Below are 19,716 nucleotides of genomic sequence, written 5' to 3'. Positions count from 1 at the left end.
CTGCATATTAGTGCTTATTCCTTCACTTGATGTGAATATTTTAATACAATTGTTACAGAAAAGAGTATGCAGATCTTTGTGTTTGCCATTAAAATTGACAAAGGGATATTAAAAGCTTGGCATGTAAAATAAACTGAGTAGGAAAAATTATGACCGTTTAAGACAACTTTTACATATAATTATCAGAGCGTCAGAGATGATATTATTTATGATACTAATAAGTTTAAGATGGGCTCCCAAATTTTTTTCAATCATATCAGGACAGTGTTTTTTTTTGTTGTTTTGTTTTTGTTTTTAAGCTTTGCTATAAGGCTGAGGGGGCCAGCTAAGTGGTACAGTGGCCTGGGCCTAGAATTAGTAAGATTCACCTTTGTGAGTTCAAATCCATTCTTAGCCATGTACAACTGTGTGGCCTTGGGGAAGTCGCTTAACCCTCCTTGCCTTAGTTCCTCATCTATAAAGTGAATTGGAGAAGAAAATGGTGCACCACTCTAGTATCTGCTAAGAAATGGAGTCATGGAGAGTTAGTCAAGACTGAAAAATGATTTAACAGCAATAACAGTGATACATCTGAGTGAAAAATTCCATACCCACCCAAAACACAAATGCAAAATTATTCACTATAGCCTTCTTGGGTTTCAGTGGCCCATCCAAATTGGAGTTTTCCTTGAAAGAACTCCGGAGTGAACTAGTTTAATTACTTTTTGACCCACATTAAGATTCTGCAAAATAAACTATGGAAATGACTTGGTGATAAGTTTGTCGTATGTCCCATACAGACTGACTTTGAATTTTTAGGATTCAGAAGAACTTGGAGGGAGTTTTGTAATCTCAGACCACGGCTTATTGCCTTGGATCTGTCTGTATTTATAAATTTCCACTTTAGGTGCTATCTTTACAAATTTTCCCATTCTGAAAGGGGCATTTTGGCATCATTTGGATGATAGATGAAACCTTTTCCTCCCCTTCTCCCAGTGCATAGAGTGATGTAATGCATCTTAGCAGAATCCAAAAAGTGTTTTATCTTTTTCTGACATGAGTGTTCTAATGGTTTCCACTGTATTTTGATTAGATTTTGCCCAGCAAAATAGCATTTTTCCAATGGGTCAAATTTTTTCAGACCATACCGATAGCCCCAATCCCCCCACTATAATGCTGGAGTAAAAGAGCTATCTAACATGATTAGATAAATAATTTTGAAAAAACAAGCTGACTTGCACAATTTGTACCTTCTGATCTGAATAGCATATTTAAAACTGGCAATTGTTCTGCAAGAGGAACATTAAAATAGAAAACACCCCCAAAATTCCCAGGGAAGGACCACAATTTTTTCTTCATAAGGACAATTATTTCTGACTTATGTGTTTTCCCTTTTTTTATAAAAAAAGTCTGAGGGCTTTAATGCATTTTTATATAATACTAGTTCCAGAATTAGTATTGAAAGCCTTTAAAGAGCTTGGCCAAAGTTGAGAGCTAAGTAAAAAATAGAATCAAGACCTAATTTGGGTTTTCTAAGCAGTTTAAATTACACAAGTAACGTCTTTTCAGTTTGCTCTTTCAAGCTTGGAGTATTTTTATTACTGTTCTATAAAGGATAATTTAGAACTGCTACTTTTCTTGTATAAATTGAAGGGACCGAGAAGTTCTTACTGCAAAGAAACAAACATAAAAGTCAACCCCAAAACAACAGCAAAAACCAAATCAGTGGTTTTAAAATACCATGATGTAGCCTGAAATAGTCGTATAGGATTTGAAAAACTATACTTATGCCCAATTTGCAAAGGTTCATACAAGGGAAGGATCTTTATATGGTAATCAGTATAAAAAAGAATTCATGTGTTGAAATTTTAGAGGAAGCTCTTTATAGATTTATGAGAGCCAGGAGCATGGAGGAGTCAGAGCTAGCCTTGAAACTGAGACCCATGTTCCAGTCCTATTTCTGACACATACTGGAGGTGAGAGACCTTAGGCAAGTCTCATTGTTTTAGGCTACTTTCTAAGACTGTAAAGGTCAGCTACTTGGCACAGATACTTGCTAGCTGTGTGACTCTGGTCAAGTCACCTAATCTTGTTTTCTTCAGTTTTTTCATCTTTGAAATGAAGTAGAGAAGTAAATGCAACATCTTTGCCAAGGAAACCCCAATTGACTCATGAAGTCAGACAGTAATGAGTAAGACTGTAAAGTTGCAGAAAATATTCCAGTTTCTATTGATAGAGGACATTTCCAGATTTTTTTTTTAATGCTAATAAAAACCCAGGTCCCGTTCTTATTCCCTGTTACAGGGTTGTGACTTTAGACCTGGAAGAGACTTGGAGGTTCATCCATCCTAACCTATTTATTTTATATGAGTGGCAGAGAAGAGAAAAAGTTTCCCAGAGGCAATGGCAGAGTTTTTTCAATCATATTGCCCAACATAGACCCTCTTGGACTTTATTAGACCATCTCACTCCAAATCTGTTTACACATTGACCAGCTCTGCATTATATCAAGATTACAATTCTGGAGAAGTTTGAGAGACTCCTTCCATGCCGCTGTCTCTCATTCTCTGCCACGAGGTAGACATTTGCCTTTGTGCTGGGGAAACACTAACAGGAGATTGAATCGCCTCTGTGTCTTTGGGGTATATGCCTGACTCTCGATTCTCTTTGGAATATGGTTGAGTAGAGAAGGACTTCTACTCAATTTCTTCCGTTTTTACTATGTACATAAATGTTCTAGATATATGTATGTTCTATACGTGTTACTGTATTACTATATGGAATTCAGGGCCAGTGGAGGGAAAGAGATGAAGAAGAGGGCACTAGGAAAAAAAATGCAAAAACCAAATCTAGTATGAATTGAATTTTTCTGGTCTCTTGTCAGATTCAATCTCTTGGTTGGAATGTTTGTTGCTGACTCTGCCTAGATTCGATCTTCTCTTGAATGCCCTCCTTTCGACCTCAAATATTCTTTGGATATTTGAAAATATGGGGTTTCAAAACATCTGACCTAAAATTCAGAGTGAAGAGACATTGCCACTAATGAGCCTCATCAGGACTGTTTTGACCTTGGAAATAAGCATGTCAGCAAAGATATATTTGGCCTCTGCCCTTTGGCTAGTGCTTTAAAACAAGGGTTCTTAACCTTTGTGTGTGTCCTCGACCCCTCTGGCAGTCTAGTGGACTTGTCAGAATGATACTTTTAAGTTCATAAAATGCGTAAGATTTCAAAGGAAAGCAGTGGCATTGAAATACAGTTATCCAAATGTGTGGTTTTTAAAAACAAGTTCATAAACTCCAGGTTTATGGAACTTTTGCCAAAATAGGACGATAAGTTCAAGAAAAGGGACGATTAACACAATAGATTGCCTCCATGTAGACTTGATTATCTTTTATTTGTTTTTTCATTTTTTGTTTAATTACTTAATTTAGAATATTTTTCTATGGTTACATGATTCATGTTATTTCCCTCCCCTCCTCTCCCCCCCCAACCCCCCAACCAACAAGCAGTTTCCACTGGGTTTTACATGTACATTGATTATCTTTCTATCCCTGACACCTAGCATGATGCCTGGCACATAGTAGGTGCTTAATAAATCCTCATTAACTAATTAGTTAACTGCATCACAGTAACTTAGTAACAAAGTTATGTAATATAGTAACATATATAACATAAATATATAATATATTTAGAGCATTTATGTACATAGTAAAAACAGAAGAAAATTAACAATAGTCTGAGTAATTTAAGTCTATAAATTCCCTTTCCTTCCTCTTAAATCTTGTTTCAAAAGCTGCCCCTTTTCCCCAGCAAGTGCTCCCTCCCCTTCCCCCCAAATCAACAGTGATTTTATTAAGCACCTACTGTGTGCTAAGGGCTGGGGAATTTTTTTTTTAACTCTAACCTTCTGTCTTAGAATCAGTACTGTGTATTGGTTCCAAGGCAGAAGAGTAGTAAGGGCTAAGCAAGAGAGGTTAAATGACTTGCCCAGGGTCACACAGCCAGGAATTGTCTAAGGGAGGGCTGGGGAATTTAATAGAAAATGTATAATTTAAAAGAAAAAAAGAAAAAGACAAGATTTGCCTTCAAGAAGCTCTCAGTCTTATGGGAAAGACAACATGCAAACAGCTGTATACAAAGAAGAGATATCCAGCTACTGGATCATTAACAGAGGGAAAGCACCAGAAAAGATGGGTAGAATTTTAGCTGGGACTTAAAGGACTCTGGACAATAGAGATGAGGAAGGAGAGATTGCATTGGCTTCCAGAAACACATAGCCAAAAAGGAAGTATTCCATTAGCTCAAGATTTTGCACATTAGAAAAAAAAGAAAAACAAAAACCTAATCCATCTCTCAGGGAGTATCTTGTAATTAGAGCATAGATAGGACAGATTTTTTTTTTTGACTCAAATGATTATCCCCAATCTAGGATTTATGTTTATAAGCTTGTAGTGTCCTGTGGGCATTAGGAGCTATTCCTACAGATCTGTGCCCACACAATCATTTTCCTTGCCATTGGAAGTTGGGGAGAACACGATGTCATTGCTAATCTTGTTTGGACAGTCAAACGTTGAATGAAATAATATTCATTCCCACTGAAGAGCCTGTCTTCAGAGCTATACTTAAGTTCCACCCCCTTTTGCTCTTTTTCATTTTAAAAACGTAAATGAAGGATCTTTAAAACAGGAGAGTTTTCCTATTTAGGTTTTGGTCTTCCCAACAGATTATACTTTGCAGTCTTTACCTCCCTTTTCAAGTTTAAAGTTTATTCAGGAACACTTCAAAGTGGATCAGAGGGAGGCTCAGCAGAGCCAGCAACTTGTATACATTTGGGGAATAAATGCAGCAAAGAGGGTTCAGTGAATGGTTATGCGTCCCTGTTGTTCATTATACAGCGTACAATCCCCTCTGCTTTCCTCTTTTTAGCCAAATAATTTCTCAGAAATAGGAGGGACGTTTCCGTGAAATAGACTTCAATCAGTAAGCAGGAACATATTGATTAGCCGCTGTGGTGTTTCCAGTGCTGGGATTTCAAGACAAATGAATCTTCTTTCCCTCAGGGAACATGTAATCTATCTAAAGAGAAAACACATATAAAAAGAAATACAGAGTCATTTTGTGGAAATGATGGGGGATATGCATCTGGGGGATTCAATTCAATTCAATTCAAGCTAAGGAGTTTCCATCTATCCATTTCCCAGTCTTTTTTTTTAACCCTTACCTTCTGTTTTAAAATTGATAAGAAATAGATTCCAAGGCCAGAAGGGTGGGAGTAAGTGACTTGCCCTGAGTGTCTGAGGCCAGATTTGAACCCAGGACCTTGGATCTGTAGATTTTATCCATTAAGCCACCCAGAGGCCCTGATTTACCAATATCTTTTGTACACATTCCCTTCTCTCCTCCGACACTGGCACCATCTTGCGGCAGACCCAAAGACTTGGACTATTGCTACAACCTATGGTTGGTCATTACTGTCTTGAGGCTATCCCTACTCATCTGTCAAAGTGATCTTCCTAAGGGCAGTTCTGACCACTTCACCTGCAATATATACTCCAGCAGCCCCCTATCATCTCCTGGGCAAATTTATTAAAATATTAGTAATAAATTAATAAAATTAATAAATGAAATATTGCAAAAATCAATAATATCACCAACGAATTAATAAAAATGAACAAATTAATAAAACATTACTAATAAATCAATAAAATCACCAATAAGTTAATGAAATATTATTAATACATTAACAAAATACCAAGTAATAAAATGTTAATAATAAATTAATAAAACACCATCATCAAATTAATAAAAATATACCAGTAAATTAATAAAACAACCAATAAACTGATACAATATTAATAAACAAATATTATTGTTATAATATTTATAATATCATTACTAAAATAATATTGATAAGTTCATAAAACAATCTTGATAAGAATAATACAAAATATTTTTTGGCATTCAAAGCCTTTCCTTATCCGGCTCCTAACTGTCTTTTCAGTCTTCCTTCCCTCCCCTCATCCTCTTGGACTCTGAGATCTAGTAACACTGGTTTACTGGCTGCCCTCAGACATGATTCTTAAATCTCATGACTGCATTTTCACCAGCTTTCCTCATCTCTGTTTTGTGACTCCCCATACCTCCTTCAGGTTCCAGCTAAAATAACAAAATGCCTCCTTCATTTCCTGATCCTCCTTAATTTTAGTGCCTTCCCCCTATTGATTTTCTTCCATTTGTGCTGTGTCGTAGCTTGCATGATGCTTCCCCTATTAGATTTTTGTGAGTTTCTGGAGAGCAAGGACAGCTTTTTACTTTTCTATGAACCTTTAGCACTTAGCCCAGTGCATGGCATATATGACTGATTTATTAAAGGTCTATTTTGTGCTAGGCACCAGGGATATAAAAACAAAACTAAATAAATAACCCTTGCTTTTAAGAAGCTTACATTCTTAGCCTGAATAATGTATCCATTGCGGGAAAAGAAGGGAATAAGCATTTTCAAAAGATTATTTATTTATTTGTTTATTACATTAAAACACCCAGGTAACTCCCCCCTCCCCCATTAATAAAGGTATCAATTGACAGAAAAGATAGATGCCTTGCTTATTTCTCTTTATCAGTTATTTCTTTGAGGCAGGTCATCAATAATAATCCCCAGAACTCTAATAAACTTGTTAATTGGTGTCTTATTTTTAGCCAATAATTCCAATAAAAGACATCATTTTATTTTAAATTAAAAGTCATCACCCACCTAGTGACATTTATTTATATTAACAGAGAACTTAAAAAAAATGTTTTAGAGCTGTAGGAATGTGATAGAAGATTATAATGGATGTGGAAGTCCATGAACACAAGAATATCTACCTAACTGGAGAAATAGACCTTTAAAAAAAAAGTGGTGATTGCCCTTTAGAAGTATGGTAGACTGTGGTGGGACCAAATTACCTCTATTGAGGCCAGGCCCAGAATTCCTGGCAGCTAGGAACTTAAACAGATACTGGTGGGAGGCCCAGTTAGGGGAGTTAAGAAATTTGCTGCTGAAAGGGCTTTTGTATTTCTGTCTTCTCCCCTCCCTGGCAGCTGCTGCTGTCCGGCTCCTGCTTTCTGTTCTATTCCTAGGAAAGCCAGAGAGAGAGAGAGAGAAAAGAAAGAAAGGAACTCAGACATCAGCTCTAGTGAGAATAAAAAGCACTGGCTTTGGCAGAAGTTGTACTATGATCTGGAAGGCAATTCTTGCTCTTTTCTGGAGGAGAAACTTGCCCCTAGTTCTTTCTCCTTTAGATAGCAGCCCCGAAGAATGACTGAGGATAAACTGAAAACCCTTTTATTTATTTATTTATTTATTTATTTTTCCTCTTCCCTCTAGTGATAATGGCCTCGCCAAGGGAAAAAACAAAAAAAGAATCCTCCTTGAAGTTAGAGTTTTATGGTGAGAGTAGGATCTCATTAGAGAACCTAAGGAAAGTTCACTTTGTTTTTAAAGAAGATGTGGTGTGGACCAATTCTTAGCTTTCTTTACTCTGCCTAACAAGTTCTACTTTGAGTATTAACTGCACGTTAGATCTGAAAAGGGGGGAAAAAAAAGCTTCATGAGCCCAGCCTTTTCACAGGAAGGAAGTCGCTTCATAAAGTGAAACTTGGCTGCTTCTATCTCACCTGTACTGAATCTTCTGAGGCTTAGAATAAAAATAAAGGGAATATGGCCTGGTTGAGCTCTCTTTCAAACCCCACAACTTCCTTTCTGGTGCTTTTTGAAACTTGGCTTTGCAATTTTTTTTCTTTCCATATTTTGGGGGTAGAGGGAGAGAAATGGTTTGCAGACTGCTGATACTCTGGACGGGGCTAATGGGGAAGAAATTAGGGTTCCATTCCTGGACCTGGGGGGAAGTGTTTGTCCCTTATGCTTTGGATATTGCTTGCTTTCATCCTTTCTCCATGATTTAATATTCTAAAACAAAAGGATAATCAGGCAGGGAGTACTTTTATTTAAGGAAATAGTTGGCTATTATCACTATTAATGGAATACTATTTATTATTAATAAGTGCTTATAATATAACATAACATAGTTTGTTGTTGTTGCTCAATTGTGTCTGACTCCTCATGACCCCTTTTGGGGTTTTCTTGGGTAAAGATACTAAGTGGTTTCTGATTTCCTTCTCCAGCTCATTTTCCAGATGAGGAAACTGAGGCAGACAGTTAAATGACTGCCTGAGATCACACCGCTAGTAAGTCCCTGAGGTCAGATTTGAACTTGAATCTTTCTGACTCCAGACTTAGCTGCCCCAATAGGACACAGAGATCTTTATTTTCTAGTGGCCTTAATGTAAAGCTGAGAATGACACTTATTTTCCTTTCTATTTCTGTAAGTTTTTAAAAAGCACAGTCTTTCTGTTGAGAGACCTCTTGCATCTATCCAGGTATCCTTCAACTAAAATGGGTTATGGTCTAAAATTTGTCTGAAATCCACAATGTTTTAATGTAATTTGAATTTGGTTACCCCACCATGCCCAGAAATTCATCTCTTTTGAATGAACCCATCTAATGTCTCTGCACTGGTCTGTTCTTTCTGCTGTTCCTCATTTTATTACTATTTTTTCCTTTTTTTCATTCTGTTCTTCCTTCTTTTGTGCCTTTATAATTCTTTCTTTTTCCATGTTTCTGCTATTTTATGAATTTAAATAGATGTTTATGAACTAGCCTGGGAACTTAGGCCCCCTTTATTGCATTATTTCTCCATGAAAATGTGTTCTGCACTTTGCCACTCAAGGAATGCTTGTGCCTCAGGACACAGCTGTGCCAGCCATCCATTCAACAACAAACAAACCCAGCATGTTTGTACCAAGAGGGGATGGTGGCTGGGCATCTGTCTTTGCCCTCCTTGTGGCTTTTGCAGTGGTTCGATGGCCTCTTACCATCACAGGCTACTCGACTCCCAGGGAGAACAACAGTTAGGAAGCTCTCATCAAAGACTATTATCTCTCTTAGGATTTTTCAGGGGACTTTCTGCCCATCCAAAAAGAGACTCACCCTTTGTATTTATATAATGATTCAGGAGTCAGTATTTGAGGCTGGGTGCCATATTGGATGGAGAACCAACCTCAGAGTCAGGAGGACTTGGTTTTGCCTCTGAAGTATCCTATCTATATAATTTGACTCTGGGCAGCTCTGTGAGACTATTAGTGCCAGTTCTGTCTTGATACAGGCAGTTTCCTCACCAGGCATTCTCTATGCCAATGGCCATTGTCCAAAAAAAACCCCAAACCCAAATCCTCCCACCCAGAAATTTGGGATCATTTTATTTTTCATTTTTTTTTCTGTGTTTCTTTCAACTAATTTCTGTTTTCTTGAAATCATGACCTACCTAGATGCCAAGGGACTTAGTTTCTCCGATTTGTCTTCTTCTCATAGATATTATCAGCTTTGACAAAGGAGCTTGTTTGTAATGTGCTGCTTCATAAGGGCATTTTTCCTCCTGTGTAATTTGCTCTGTTGTTTAAATGAATCATAGCCCAATTATTTTCAATTTCCTTGATAAGATTTATTAAAAAATAAAAATTTATACATAGCCTTTTAGGGTTCCTTCTCAGAGTATATCCTAAAGGGGGATCACCAGGGTGTGATGGTGAAGTTGGCTACTTGTACAGCGATGCCCTTGCCCAATTTGGGCCATGATTTCAGAATGTGCTCAGTGGAAAAGATTCCACCACCCAACTTCACATCTGAATGTGTGATCTTCCAGATAGGCAGACTGGTTATTTAAACAATTAAATATTGATGTCAAACCTGAAAGACCACCATTATAGAATTGGGAATTCTGCTCAGTAGATATGTGTGTGTGAGTGTGAGTGTGTGTGAGTGTGAGAGAGAGAGAGTCAGTCTGAAATCTCTCAGCTTTATTATTTACTACTGATTATGTAATTGGATGCTCTGAAAGAAGTTAGTTGCCATGGAAACATTGTGCTAGGTGCAGTGGCATGACTGCCATCACTTTCAGAGTTTTTTTTTTTTCCTCCAAATGCAGTAATAGAAACAAATGGATTTGTTTTTAGCTATGTAGCTCTGTGAAACAGCTGGGGGTTATTCTGGCAACATCAGAGAGGATGCTTGAAGTCAATATTCCCACTTTCCATTACTTAAAGAAACATCCTTGCAATGTCAAGGCTGATGATCTAAGTCTTTTCCCACCACCCAGTTCTGCTGCCCTTTACCCCATTCTCTAGCACTCTCCTTCCACAGTTGGGGTTCAGCTGTTGTCAGTTCTCCTCCAGGGTGGCAAACGGTGTCGGTGGAAGAAAGTCAGCAATTTTAGGGGGGATACAAGTGGAATATATATATATATATATATATATATATATATATATATATATATATATATATATGGCTTTTTTGAATGGTCAAATGGAAGACCTAAAATTATTCTTCTGGAGCGCAGAAATATTTTATTTTTAATAGGATGAACAGTCTTTCACAATGACTCGTGTCTCCAAATTTCTCAGGTGAAATGGTGGCCAAGGCTCTTTTTTTGCATCTAATTCCTTAAGATAGCCCTTTCTTCTCTCCTAAAGTGTTTAAGACTACAGTCCGTGAATGGCAAACAATACTCGTTTCTTTAAGTTCAGTTGTTCTCCAATCCAGGATTAGAACTTCATTCTCCACAATTTACTTTGGAAACTCTGCCAGCTACTTACCTAGTATTCATCTCTCAGTTTTCCAGTAACATGATCTGTCAGAAAACTGAGATTTCTAGTAGTAAAGCTAACTTTGTTGACAGACTAAAATAATCTTGATTCTAGAGACTTCAGAAATGGAGAATCATAGAGGTTAATAAACAAAAAGCATCTTAGTTTGTGGTGAGCCCACACCAGCTAAAAGAAGGAACAGTTATTATTTTGAGTGAAACTTGCCCATCTTTTAAGACTATTCTTCATTATGATGCATGGCCCTGCCTGAAAAAAAAAATTAAATAAACTAATTCTTTCAAGTGGAAGATTATATTAAACCGAAGGAAATGTATTATGGAATTATTTTTATCTATAATTTACAGCCAGTTGTGGAGGCAACTTATTCTGTACAGACACACCTAGGTTAGACATTCCCTCCCAGTTTTTGTTTATGTTGTAAAGGCATTCTGTGCCTACTGTTATATTTGGACTATGTGTTTTCTTTGTTATCTTGGGCTGAAGATAATTTCTAGGTCACAAGCATATTTTTGGACAATGGACTAACTTCAAATTACTTTAAAATAGGTTTTTAAGGATGATGTACCATTACATTCTCAATATTGTAGCATTTAAATTATATCAAGTAAATGACATTTTCCATTTTCCTTTTAAATCTGTTGATCAGATAAAAGTAAGCTTTTCTTGAATGGAAAAAAGATCAGCTGAATGATTTGAATAGAGTTGTCAACCCAAATTTTTACTGGTATATAGTAATGTTAATTACATCTTTTTAGAGTTTAGAAACCAGAAGAAATTTTTTTTAAAGGTGACCTCATTCAAAAGTTGAAGACTTGTGGGAAGTGTGAACAATTTCCAAGTTTTCATGCAATTAGCAGAATGTTAATGCATTTAGAATAAAATTAAACTTGAATCTTAACGTGAAATCTCCTGGCAATAATTTTCCATTTATAATATAGACCGTGCTTTTATACCTAATGTCCTTATTCATTGTGGATTTTTTCCCAACATCTTAAATTCTTGACTCCATTCTTAACTATTTTGTCCTTAGGTCTTTCCTATTTCTGTTCCTGACCTCAACATCATCCCATTATCCAGACTCCAAACCTCAGTATCTCTGAATCCCCTATCCCTTCTGCCTTGAGGTCTAGCCAGTTGTCACAGCTCCATCAAGCCTGTTTCTCTCCCATCCCTCCCATTTCTTCCCTTCTCTGCACTCACTTTGTCACCCTACCTGTGGAAGTCCTTGTCACATAGAGACTAGAATAATTACGGTAGGAACCCTCTATAGTCCCAGTTGGACTTCTCTTACCTTACATCTGCTTCTCTCTACTTCCAAGTCATTCTCTTTCAAATTGGTCCTGACCCCAGCTGACAAAAAATAACCTTCCTCAGCAGACTTCTGTTTTCAGCCTCTCATTGGTGCCCTCTTTCCCATGAAATGCAAAATTTGAAGCTCAGTCTAAGCTCTCAGCTGCTTTTCCAGTCACATTTAATATTATTTCCTTTCATGTACTTAACATTCTAGCCATATTCGACTAGTAGCTGTACCCTGAACTCAACCCATCAATCATTCATTCATTTATTAAGCATTTACAAATACAAAAGGTGAAAGAGTTCCTGCTTTCAGTGTGCTGACGTTCTAAGGAGGAGGATGAGTGCTTGGACAAATATATCGTTTAAATGATATAATTAATTAATTACATGTACAACTATAAATTAATAGCTACAAATATGTACAAAGTAGTTAAAATATTCAGAGTAGTTTGTTAGGAAGGACCCTGGAGTTTGAGGGGATCAAGAAAGGCTTTGTGCAGAAGATGGCTCTTGAGCTCTATCACTGCTTTCATTATTTTATTTTATTTTTTTGAGGAATAGGGATGGATATTGATATTTTGAATCTTTAATGGAAAGAAAAAAATCCCAGCAATTTTAATCTCATTTGGCCCTTGAGTGTTTGGACAGGGAAGATGATTGCAAAAGAGAGAGGGCCGATAGACAAGACACTAAATTTATGTGAAGGATAATACAAACTCATCATTCAGCAACGTGTTGGGGGGACCCCTTGGTTGATGGGGAATAGGCATCTAGGATCAGGACATTGCAAGATGATCTCCACCTTCAGCAATGTGTGATGCACCTTCAGGAACAATAATAATAATAGCTATCATTTATCTTGTGCTTACTACATGTCAAACCCCATGAACTCATTATCCTTTGCTTAGCTCTCAGCCAACTTTTCAAGATGGCGCTGTTTGGTGTCTTGAGCCTCCCATTGCATGTATGTCATGGAATGAGGTGGAAGTGCATGCGCTATTGAAGATCTAAGTATAGAATTTTTTTTTAAACCTTAAAGTAGATAAACTACTCTGTCACTTTCCCAACTTCCATAGATTAGGTTTTTTAGCCTTAAAATAGATAAACTACTTTTACCTTGAAGCAGATAAACTACTTTTCCTCACAAATAGCCTCTTAATAGACAGTCAGTAACACAAATGCCTTTTATTTTTTGCACAGTCCCTTTTCTAAAAGATACATAATTTGGTTAGATTGATAGATTGAGCAGGAGAATTCAAAATTCAGTTGCTGTTGCATTGCAGGGTGTTTTTGGATCATATCTTTGTTGAAAGTTTTCCTTGTCCATGAAATGAGGTAGGGACACACACACACACAGTCCTATCTCTTATAGAAAATGTATTTCTTCTGATTACATTAGAGAACTCAGGTTTGAGTTATGTTTATATATAGAATTTAAACTTTTCTTTAGACTAACTTAAGAACTTGAATTTTTAATCCCATCATTTGGAGAAAATGTTCCACTCTTAAGAAAAAAAAACCCTTCAGATTCGAAGGACCTGTTTCTAATTTTCAGAATTACTTTCGTCTTTATGAATGAACCCCAGAAAATTTAAAATAAATGATTGCCCCCAGAGATTCAGAGTAGTATTATTTGAGATTGTCAGTTTCCTGGGTTAAATTGAGCATATGCGTATATCCTGATTCTCTTGGGTATATTCTAAATATGTCAGCAGTTTTAATCGATTGCTGCTCTTTGCTTAAAAGGGGCTCCTCTTAAAATCAGCATGCACATTACTTTTTGAGTAATGGGTGGGGATAGTGTTGGGGGAAGGTGGATCCGTGACCAGACTCCAGTTAAGAAAGATGATGCCCACAAAAGTTAAAGATGTCTACATAAATGTCTACTTGGACAATGTATTTTAGCTCCTGGCTCTTCTGCTATTTTGTGTTTTTCTCCCTTTCTAACTTGGACACATATACTTCCAAACCATGCCTTCTTACATCTACTCATCACCAACTAATAGCGATATCAATAATAATATAAGGAAACTGTAAGATTTCTGCTGCAGTTTTCTTTGTGTACTTGGATGGGAGAATACATTTTTTTTTGAGGGGGAAAGGAGCTCTGAGCTTCAGAGAAGGGTTGAGGATATTAGGGATGGAGAAATGAAGGATGAATAAATAAAGTAATGGATGCACCCAAGGGCTAAGTCATGTGTTTTGTCAGTGTTAGTGGAGAAGAGAATCAATAAAATCTGTCAATAAAGTACTATGAAAATGCTGTTTGATGTGGGCGCATGTAGGTGGCAAGGTGGGTCCAATGCCAGGTTTTTCCAACTTAAAAACTTTTCCTAAGGTGGTGAATTATGTGTCAGAGTTAAAAAGCTTCAAATATGCCATTGTGCCAATAGGTTACTCTGTGATGACACACGGAGCTTCTGTAATCATGTCTGGTTTTTCATTCCACAAATAATATTATCAAGAATACTCCTCCATTTCCTCTTACAAAATGCAATGGGCATTGGGAATCCTAGTTGTGTGTAATGAGAAGAGTCTTGAGGCCACGTGGCCTGCCTTTTGGAAGATGGTGATCGATGATAAAAGGTGCTATTGGCAGAGGAAAAGAGAGCTGGGTTAGGAAACCGTATGACCTTGATTCACCTCTTACCTCTTCTACTTACTGTTGAGTCTTTGTGTAAGCCAGGGAAATTTTGAATCTCCATTTCCTCCTCAGTAAACGAGGATAAAACTATGGACTTTTACTTCATCATAGAGTTGTTGTGAGAAACATTAAATAAAATGGCGAAATTTTATTTAATTAAATAAAATGGGGAAATTTTATTTAATTTGTTCTTTAAAATTGCAAACTCTGGTAAATATACTGTTCTGACCTCTGGCTTTCAGATGCTTCCCCTTTATTTTCCTCATTCTTTTCTGTTTAGTGGGTTTAGCTTAAAATGTCATTTTCTCTGTTTCCCTCTTCTAGAGTAGACAGACAGACCCTGGGGGAAAATTAGTGGAATAAAATGAAAAATAAATGCAGGGTTATAAATTATTCTTTGTTCTGCCAACTATAGATATCGGAGGAAATATAGATGGATCTTTAGAGGTTATCAGTGGTTTTCAAACTCAAATAGAACCACATCTCTGCAGGACATATTGATTTAGAAAACCACAAATTAGCACCATCTATGTTGTATTGTATTTTTAATTATTTTAAAAACATTTCCTAATTACATTTTAATCTGGTTTAGTAGTGGACCCTGAATTTGACACTTCTTATTTAGACCAATCATTTCCTTTCATAGAAGAGGAAACTCCAGCCTGAAGAGATTAAATGATTTATGTATGGTCACAGAGGTAGTTATGGCAGAACTGGAATTTGAATTTAAATCCTTCGACTCCAAAGCAGCATTCTTAACATTGTTTCTCATGCGCTATCATCTCTATAACCTTTCTACTCAAATGAGGAGTCTCAAGACTAGAACCATGATTTCATTGTTTCCTTTTTCCTATCGAGGAAAATGCTTTCTGCCAATCTTGACTGATTTCTAGTCTTGAGAGTTGCCTTGCCTTGAACTCTGAGATTTAATGTAATTTGACCATTATCATTTTAACCAGTAAGTGCCAGAGACTTGATTTGAACCAAGTGGCTCCAAGACCCACTTTCTACCTTTTTTATTCCCTCTCTCTGCTTCTATAACAAATTTAGTTGGAGAATCAGCCATGTATACATGCATATACATTTTCAAGAATGTGTGAGTGAGAGAGGGAGAGAGTGCAGGGGTATGGAGAAGGGGGGGAGCAAGAAAGGGAGAAAAAGAGAAAGTGGGGGGAGAGAGAGAAGAGAGACAGAAGGGGGAGGTGAGAGGGAGAGAGAGAGAAAGGGAGAGAAAGAGAGAATAAGGGAGGGAGGGAGACAGAAGGGGGAAGTGAGAGAGAGAGAGAGAGGGAGGGAGGGATGTGGAGAGGGAGAGAGACAGAGGGAAACAGATAGAGAAAGAAGGCGCCATATAGAGAGAGAAGGGAGAAAGAGAGTGCCATATTCATTTGCCCAATCTGTGTTTCTTATCAAGTACCAATCTCTGTGACCTTTAACAATTTATTTCTCAAGTCTGGGAGACCAGATTCTCATCAATAAAATGAGGAATTGGACCAAATGGTCTGGAAATTACCTTCTGATTTTAAATCCATGATCTTTTGATCCATTGACCATCACTTGGTATCAAGTTATTTTTTGGAACTGGAAATAAAATGAGAAAATGGATCTTGGAAATCTTAAATAATGTACCAGATTGGATCATTCTTCTATACCCTTTGGAACAAAGAACCATCCTGATAACAGTGGAAAGATTGTTGGCTCAATCATGGGGAAAAGGACTTAGTCACCTGGACTCTTTACACTTCTCTCAGAAAGCCACTTGGTATGCCAGTTGCAGTTCATTCATTCATTCATTCATTCATTCATTCATTCATTCAGTACACACTTGAGCTCCTACATTAATTCCCAGAGGCTCCTTAACAGGTGGGAGCTTGCACCCACCTTCCATATATCCTTAACAGTTCCAGTTTGTTCCTGAAAGGGAAATCATTCCCAACTGGTTTGTGGTAAATGGGGGCGAAAAGTTCAGTCATTTTGCATATTGAGTTTTGTGTTGTCTGGGTGCCAGATATTGTGTCTAATGACTTTCAGTGAGTACTTTTAAAGCCCATTCTGCTTGTGTTGCAGAAAACAGCTTTGTCAAAGATGCTGATTGCTGGAATTCTGGCACAGCTTTTAAAATATTACAGGGAAGCAGTTTCTTCTGAGGAGAAAGGAGCGTCAGTACAAGATGGAACTGAATTTTGTAATTATTTGACATTGGGCATTTGCACTGCTGTGTGTTTTTAAGTGAGTGGCTACAAAACAGCCCCAAAGGCTAATTTTAAGTCTGTCCTTCTGTTTTTCAGCAACAATGCAATTACAGCTTCTGTAAGATTTTGGAGGAAATAAATGGTATGATTTTTTTTTTGACACAAAATTCTCTTAATAAAATTGTGCATTTAGCTAGCAAGTCATAAAACTTAAAAATTGATATTGTTTGGTATAGATGTATATATCTATATCTACATATAGATATAGATGAGTCATTAACATTTATTTTATTATTTATTTAAGCAGCACTTCATTTATTTATTTGGTTTTATTGAGCACCATTATTTATAGGCATCTTTAGTTCAGGTTCAAGTTTGAGCTGAAACAAGGCACTTGCAAGTCTCAGAACATTTAACAAAGGAAGGGGCTTATTTTGCCTTAACACAGCAAGAATATTCAGCAGGAATTAGTTGGAAGGGAATTTAGAGACCTGCTGGGCCAACCTCTCATTTTCCAGATGAGGGAACTAATGCTCAGAAGTTAAGTGACTTGCCCAAAGTAATGCAACTACGGAGTATAGGTGGTGGGATTTGAACCTGAGATCCTATGACTCCCAACAATACTACTTCAAGTTGAAACTCCTTCATGCTGTAGTAGGTAGTTTCACGGATTTCTTTGACCTAAAAAAATTCATCCCCTTGGGCCAGACTTCCGATAATTATATACAGGTTACATAGTTCAATAATTCACATGACATTGATTCATCAATGCTTCTTATGGGTCACACAGGTGTGTGTTTTTACAAGTTTTTTTCCTTCCATTTAATTAGAACTAAAAAAAAAGGAAAAGAAAAATTTCCTCATGAAATTGAAAGTAGCCTTGAGCAAATATGTTTATTTTGCATCATTTGCTGGTAAAGGCATCCCTAGAAGTCATTGGAGAACTTTGAAAAATCTCCCCTGCTGGGCCAGCTGTGGCATTGACAGGTAAATAGTGAGCCACAAAGAAGCTTAGACTCCCCCCTCTCCCTCATTTTTTGCTTGGCTTTTTGAATGTAGGGATTGTCTTATTTTGAACCCTATTGATTAGGTCACTGGCTGATCTGCTGGAAACAAGAGTTGCCCAGGGGCCATTTCACTGCAGGAGGGTTCTGGAAATGGTGTGAAAAAAACAGATGTGGTGGCAAGATGACTTTCTAAATAGGAATCAATTCAGGCAGCCCAGGACATATTAAGGGGCCTATTAACTTCTCCAGGCCTTTTTTCTCTGGGTAGAAAAGCACTCATAAGCAGAGGAATAACAAAAGGAAATGATTACCAAAAACCATGGAAGGTGCATCTTGCCATATCTCTGTGGGTGCATCTGTTGAGTTGCAGATTTCTTTCCTACAGAGGCGTCTGCTTAGCTTTTGAAGTCTTCCCATTAGGGTCAGAGAAGGGGAGCTTGGAAATAATTACATAATGTTTATTTCTTTCTTTGAACATTTAAACAGTGACAGTATTGGAACATAATTAACAGAATCAAACCCAATTTAGTAGTTTTTCATTTTTAAAGTTGAAAAACAAGGCATTTGGTTTTGTTTTTATTCTTTAAAAATTTGAGTTTTGCTTTTATTTTTTAAAAATAATTCCCATTATATTCATTAAATAAAGAAGCGAGTTCTCCAGACCATATCTGTTAAGCTTTCCTGCTTTCATGTCTAGTTTCTTCATAGCATAGTTTATGGTTTATTTTTCTGGGTGATAAAAACAGTTTAAGGCTTCTTAAAAAAGCAGCCTTATAGCTCATCCTTTCATTTATTCTACATGCCAACCAAAATGGCCATTTTTTTGTCTCCCCCCACATTCATTCCATTCCTTTCTCTGTTCCCTATCTTTCTCTCCTTTCCTGCAAGTTCCCTGACTGACACTTCCCCTGCAACCATAAAAATATTAAGGAGAACAATTAACATTTTTAGAATGCTTTGAAGTTTGCAAAGTACTTTCCACGTGTGTATTTTATCTCAGGTGAGCCAGTAACCCCTGAGAGGTAGATAAAACTGGTTTTTATTTGTTCATTTGTTTTTGTTAGTTCTCTTCTGTTTGGTTCCCTTGTCTTGATGGGGTTCGTTCCATTGGTATAAAGCCCTCCCCGTGGAGGAAACTCCCCTCTACTCCAACAGGTGTTAATCTTGCGAATGTTGCAAATGGCATTATGTAGAAACATCTGAATGTTATATTCTAGGAAGCCGTGTACAATCCCTGAGGGTTGTCCTAGTTTAAGTCATTGGCTCAGGTTCACATAGTGCACCTTGAACCTTGGTCTTGAGTCTGTGTCTTCCTGAATACGAGCCTATCTTTGGTGCGATGTTGCATTTCTACGGGCATAACCATTCCCCTTTTATAGAGGAAGAAACAGACACTGAAAGGGGTTAAATAATACATCCTTGGTTATACATCTGGTAAGAGTTAGGTAGAAGTTGAACCCTGATCTTCCTAACTTCAAATTTAGCATTTCTGAGTTAAATGGTGACGTGCAGAATAATCATTTATTTATTCATTCACTTGTATCCACTATTGGGCATATATTGATCATGTGAAATACTTTTTAAAAATTGATGGCTTAAAAACCATGATGTATAAGTACGTATCACCTTTTCCTGTCCAGTGAGCTTTCCCTTGTAATAAAACAAAACGAACACCCAATGAAACAAAACCAACCAACATCTAATGGTGTGTGGAACTTTCTGCATCTCTGTCTTCTTCAAGGACTAAGTGGTTTCATTTCTTCATAATATAGCACTTTTTAGTTTTCTAGTAGTGATTTGATGTCCAGTGTTGCCTTTAATAACATGGTTCTCCAGAGAAAGAATTGTTGGGATCATCTTTCACATGAGTGTATTTATGGTTTTGTTTGGGGGTTT

The 19,716-nt window shown here is 37.1% G+C and overlaps 1 protein-coding gene across 5 annotated transcripts in view; it reads left to right on the top strand.

Annotated features, from left to right (window-relative positions):
* The window catches only part of FAT1 (FAT atypical cadherin 1), a 165,205-nt gene that overhangs the window by 24,686 nt on the left and 120,803 nt on the right, over positions 1-19,716 (top strand). The gene's annotated exons all lie outside the window — the stretch shown is intronic.

Source organism: Monodelphis domestica, chromosome 6, assembly GCF_027887165.1.
Source record: "Monodelphis domestica isolate mMonDom1 chromosome 6, mMonDom1.pri, whole genome shotgun sequence".
Lineage (NCBI taxonomy): Eukaryota > Metazoa > Chordata > Mammalia > Didelphimorphia > Didelphidae > Monodelphis > Monodelphis domestica.
The sequence above is the reverse complement of the archived record's forward strand: the minus strand, read 5'-3'. Positions and strand labels throughout refer to the sequence as shown.